Genomic DNA, 6,342 nt, shown 5'->3' on the forward strand with positions numbered 1-6,342 from the left:
AATATATTTCTAAATAAATTATAAGTATCAAATGGCCATGCACCTTGTTAATCACACTACTTTGTCCATAATTTATTTGATATGTATACCAAACAATTGAAGAATAATAGGGGTACAAGACTACAAGCTAAACTATTATCACAAAATAAATTATATTATTCAATTTTCAATTCGTCGTATCAATAAATAGCAAAACTATTAAAGTATTACTTAGATGGCATGCTTCTTGTATATATATAAATTCCGTAAGAAGGTAAATAATGCAATTAACTTGTATTGCACTAAGTTTTGTACCTAAAACAAAAGCCGTTCTACTTTACAGGTAAAGGCTTAAGTGTAGACGCTAGACCAATCTAAGGTTTTGGAATTAATTTACTAAAATCACATTATTATTCAGATAATAACAATATGTATTATTAAGTTCAATTCGGAAAATACTTGTACAACCTCTATATTGTATACATCTAAAAAGGGATAAGGCATTACAACAACAATAACAAATTTGTGTAACGTTTAATTGTACGACCAACAAAAAAAGATCTTTAAACCTTTTTGTAGAAATTAAATTAAATTTATTATATAAAAAACTTCTCTATTCAACGGTAATCACTTGTATATGAAATGAAACCGGAGCGAGTAATTGCTAATAGTTAATTTGTTAAAAGTAGTTGATGCATGCAAATCATGAAAAACATGAATTTTAAGTACGATCCAACGGTTGTTTGTTGCATCTGATGCGGGAGTTGAGGTGTCAGGAGTATGCATACAAGAATACAAGGTGGATTCCACAATTTTATAGTATTATTACCGTTTCTCAATTGACACGTCTATTAAAATATTATTTATTAAGGATTTATTTTATAAAATCATTTTATTCAAAGACAAAATATACGCGGAATAGTAACGCAGAGATTATTAATATGAAGATTAATAGTACATGAATTATTTGTTGTTTGATTAACGCCCTAGGATATTTGGTCTTCGTATGTGTCTTGGATAAAGACAAAAGATAGTTTGTTCTTTTGGTGTTTATCCAATGTTTATCCATGTATAGCTTATACATGGATTAATTATTTCATGTTGGTAGTGTGATAAGATAATACATTAATAAGGGAAAAAAATAATACATGAATTAATTATTCTACATTTGAAATCACAATCAAATAATGTATTAACTTACAAATTCTTATACTGTTGTGGAAGATCGTGGGTTAGCTAGCACACAATCACACACAAAGCAAATAGAGAAGGAAAAAAATAACACAAGAATTTAACGAGATTCGGCTAAGCCTAATCCTCGGGGCAGAAGCAGATAGAGTTTTTTACTATGAATGAGAAGAAAAACACAATACAATCTACAGAATCCCCAACTACAACCCCTATATATAGACCCCAAAAAGTCTCAAACCTATAAGATAAAGGTTTTCCAATCCGACAAGGACAATAAGTTTTTCTTTTTCAAATCTATTAGAACAATGGATTTTCCCAAACCTATAGGGACTATGGGTTTCCTAAAAATACAAAGGATATAATTCAAGCCACAAATAACAAATCTTCCCCTTGGCTTGAAGACTCTTCATCAACAGGAACGATGTTTCTCTACCTTGTCCTCAGCCCTTGCAAGGGCTCTACCCATTGTCACAAACATCAATCAAGTCTAGGCAACGCCTAAACTTGTTAATAGACCCAATCTCTTTAACTATTGCACAAACTGTCGATTTGGTTCTGTACTCGAAATATCTGCTGGATAGCTATTACACTCAAACGCATCAATGGTCTCTGCAACTATCAAAGTAAATCCCACAAGATTCGTATATCCAAGAAGATTCCCATCAACTACGTTTGTAAACTGTAACTACCCGACCGGTCGTTTTGAGCATTTGTATTCCGTTCAGATATTTGAACTCTTGAGTAGGATCATATGATATATTATGACTTGTGTGAATCGTGGGTTTTGATTTTCAGGTTATTCAGAATTGATTTGGAAGAATGAATTTCATGATTGACTCTTTAAGTTGGAAGAGTTGATCAAGTTTGACTTTTTAATATGTGACCTCGGTTCGAAATTTTGATGGTTTCGTTAGGTCCGTATGGTAATTTTGGACTCGAGCGTATGCCCGAATTTGCATCTGGAAATTTCTAAAAGGTTTCGGCACTAATTGGCGAAAGTATGAAATTTGAAGGTTTGAAAATTTTATAAGTTTGACCGGGAGTTGACTTTGATAATATCGGGTTCGGATTATGGTTTTGGGAATTTGAATAGCTTTTTTATATTATTTGGGACTTGTGTACAAAATTTGAGCTCTTTCCGGGTTGATTTGATATGTTTCGGCCCGAGTTTTGGAAGTTGAAAGATTCAAAGTTCATTGAGTTTGATTCGAGGTGCGATTCGTCATTTTAATATTGTTATGTGTGATTTGAGACCTCGAGTAAGTCCATGTTATGTTATAGGATTATAGGACTTGTTGGTATGTTCGGACGGGGTCCCGAGGGGCTCGGGTAAGTTTCAGATAGGTTTGGGTTGTGTTGTGCTCGTTTTTTATGTTTCGACCTCGTTTCTTCAGGTATAAATGGTACCACATTAAGAAAATGAGCTCCAATTTCTGTTTTGATTGAATAATTAGATCCCTATCGTAATTTTGGAACTATAGCAACTGGAATCATCAAGTTTCGACATCGTATGAAGAATTTATGGTCATTTTACTAAGAATTGGGTTGCTAGATTTTTTTCAGATTAATTACGAAATTGCCACTGAATTCGTATTTAAAAAATCTGCACTATTTTCAAATATTGAAACCAACATATCTCCCTCATTATAAGGTCAATTAATTAGGGATAAGTATTCTATTCTCGGTTTTGATTATATTTCATGAATCCATCTCATTTATGGTGTTTGATTGATGATTTCAAAGTGAAATTTGAGGATTTTTGCGTAGACCAAATGGCCTCGTGGCCACTTAAACTTGAATCAGTTTGCATACCCAATACATAAACTTATACTTTTTCCATTTGAACACTCCAACTTGAAAAATGGGTACTAATAAATACCTTTGACCATTGACTATGCCTATGTGGAAGCAGTGCAGCTGACATGGCTAAACTGTGCGCAAATCACGCTGCCAAGGCGCGTGGATAATATTATTTTTATTTTTAAAAAAATATTAGAGTTAAAATAAAATATAAATAAGAAAGAAAAACGAATAAGAAAAAAAGACCTTTCCCTTCCCCTTCTCTTTTCCCCTCCCCTCCCACCTCTCTCGTCTTCCCAGCAAATCTCCCACCCCCATTCTTTATTTTTTTATTATTTTCTATCTTAATTTCTCTCCCCCTCCCCTTTCTCTATTTCTTTTTTCCTTCATCTTCCATCTTTTCTTTCATTTGCTAATCTCCACCCACCATTTCCGTCCCAACCTCCCTCAAACACCGATAGACGGAAGAAAGCTTGAGCTTTGTCGTTGTTCTATCATCGAATTCATCTTTACCAAAATAGTAGCAAAAAAGACAGATTTGCAATGGTATTGGGCGACCTTCACTTTTCAAATCATGGATTTCTATTTTTTTTTCCTTCTAAAATTTTAAATTAATTTTTTTTGTTATGATCTAATCATGACCATAGTGATGTTGTGAATTTGATTTAGAAATAAGAGAGGAAAGAATAATGAAGAAACGAGAAAAGAGAAGAAAGAAAACTGGGGTAGTAAGTTTCAGGTGTTTTTCCTTTTTTTTTTCTTTTTTCTTTTTTGTATTTGTAAATTTTCTTTTTGCTGATTTTGTATTTAAAAATAGGACCCACATATAACACATGTTAAATAATAAATAATTTAGCATATGACGTGTTGTACATATCAGCACAATTGATATACATGCTCTACTGGATGTGTTTATTAGTGCCCATTTTTTTTAAGCTGGAGTGTTCAAATAGAAAAAGTGTAAGTTCATGTATCAGTTTTACAAAAGGATACAAGTTTAAGTGGCCACGAGGCCATTTGGCCTTTTGTCTAAAATTTCATAAAGTGATTTTTTGAGTTTTGAACATCGATTCGGAGTCGTATTTGAGTAAAACTAGTATGATTGGACTCGTAATTGAATGGGTTGTCGGATTTTGTGAGTTTTGTTGGGTTCTGAGGTACGGGCCCGGATTTGACTTTTTGGTTGACTTTGGATTTTTGATTAAAGATTCGACCTTTATAATTTGAAATTGTTTTCTTAGGTATTGTTTGATGTATTTGAGTTGCTTTTGGTTAGTTTCGAGCCGTTCGGAGGCCGAAACGCGTGGGATGGCATTTTGGAGTATCGTTTGGCGTGCTCGGTATTGGATTTGGCTTGTTCGAGGTAAGTAACACTTCTAAACTTGGTGCTGAGGGTATGAACTCCTAAATATACGTGATATGTATTTAGGTATTTGAGGTGACACACATGCTAGGTGACGAGCGTGTGGGAGTGCACCGTACGATTTATGACTTGGTTATTTCTGTGGTATTATGTAGTTACCTAGTCTTATTTTTATCCATGAGATTTCTACGTGTTAGAGTAATTAAGCTGTGATACATGTTAGAAACCATGTTTAGGCTATATGCTTATTCTGTTGGAACCCACTGAGGTCATATCTGCGGTGGAGCTATATGCTTAAATTGCAGTTACATACTCAGTTATACTCATTCATTTGCATATCATATCTCAGTCTATGTTGCTATTTATTGATATATCATATCATCATTTTTGGGCTGGTTTTCATGATATTGTGAGCCTGAGAGACTGGAGAGTTTGATGACTGAGTGAGGCCGAAGGCCTGTTTGTAAGTGATATTTATGGGATCAGGCTGCACGCCGCAGTATGCTTTATTGATTCATGTCATGATTAGCTTATTATAGCGCTTGGGATGGATATGCTCCTCCGAAGTCTGCACACCCACAGTGAGTGTAGGTACCTATTGAATGCGAGTGCCGAGTGATTGAGAAGACTGAGTGATTGTGAGGACTGAGTGACTGGGAGGATTGAGTGAATTGATACTCTGAGAGTATGCATATAGTTTTATCACTATGTTGCATTGCATTCGACATGCACACTTGATATACAAGCATATAGATACATTTTCCTTATGTTGTATGGTATTGCGTCATTCATGACTTCACATACACACTGACATGTAGGCATAGAGATGTACTTTCCTCATGCCATTTGATAATGAAACATCTTGCATGTTGTTGAAAGTTTTGGGAAAAATCATGGTTTCTCAGATTTACTCATATTTTGGTGATTTCAGTAAAAGATTTGGGTTCTCACTGATATACTTGAAAAACATGCCTATTTTCTGGAACTGTGAACGAGTTAAGCATTATATCTCTGAGTTATTTCTTGTACCACTTTTATTATATTGTTATGAGCTGTTATTGGCTATTGGTGTTGGACTCTGACCTTTGTCCCAACTCGTCACTACTTTCAACCTAAGGTTAAGTTTGTTACTTATTGAGTACATATGGTCGGTTGTACTCATACTACACTTATATATCTTGCGTGCAGATTTTGGGCTGATGTTGGCTGTGTATGGCGGGAGCTGGCATTAAAGATGTACCTACGTTCCGGTTGTAGCTGCCTCTTGTTCATGATAGCTTTAGATTAATAAAAATATGTTTATGTACATTTCAAATAGATGATGTATTTATTTCATACCAGCCTCATAAACTCTAAATCTTAGAAGCTCATGATTTGTACTATCAATCCTTGGGGTTTTTGTATAAAAGTTTAGTTATTTTATCATTTATTTTCTCCGTAAATCTCGTTTGAGTTGGATTATTGTTAAATTGGCTTACCTAGCGGGTTGGGTTATGTGCCATCACGACTAGTTAGATTTTGGGTCGTGACATAAACCTTTGTGGTCGGTTGATCGCTCTGTTCTCTCTGTCTGTTGCAATGCTATATGGTTGATGTTGCACATGTGCAATAATATTATCATCTTGATCACTATTTTGTACCTCCTCCACTTTCCCTACTTTAGAACTACTAGGCTGAGCTAGTGGAGATTCAATTTCTAGATTTATATGGTCTCTGACACTACGATCTATTTCTACTATTGTCTTCTCCCTCTAACTGTTTGACGAACACAAAACACTCACTTAAATTGTGTTCGCTAGTCAAAGATAGTATAGTATAATATCGTGTCCACATGGATTGGATTTAAATAGTATTATCGTAGTTTCTAGCTTAATTGCTACCCAAGAGAATCAATAGTTGAGATTTATGTGGTTAATACTAAAATTAAGTAAGAATCTAGAGTTAATTGACTAATGACAATCGAAGCAAGGACCAAGCAAAGGAAGAAATCAATCGGAGAAAATGGGGTT

At 34.4% G+C, this 6,342-nt stretch overlaps 1 long non-coding RNA gene across 2 annotated transcripts; it reads left to right on the forward strand.

Moving 5' to 3' along the window:
• Positions 1–3,261: 3,261 nt before the first annotated feature.
• On the forward strand, positions 3,262–5,758 carry LOC138891820 (uncharacterized). Of its 2 annotated transcripts, XR_011408151.1 has the most exons (4): positions 3,262–3,516; positions 3,640–3,709; positions 4,212–4,333; positions 5,522–5,722. It is a non-coding gene; the product is annotated as an uncharacterized lncRNA (long non-coding RNA). The 2 variants fall into 2 exon arrangements; XR_011408152.1 differs by lacking the exon at positions 3,640–3,709 and having other exon boundaries at positions 5,522–5,758.
• The last annotated feature ends 584 nt before the right edge of the window (positions 5,759–6,342 follow it).

This window comes from Nicotiana tomentosiformis, chromosome 5 (assembly GCF_000390325.3).
Source record: "Nicotiana tomentosiformis chromosome 5, ASM39032v3, whole genome shotgun sequence".
Taxonomy (NCBI): domain Eukaryota; kingdom Viridiplantae; phylum Streptophyta; class Magnoliopsida; order Solanales; family Solanaceae; genus Nicotiana; species Nicotiana tomentosiformis.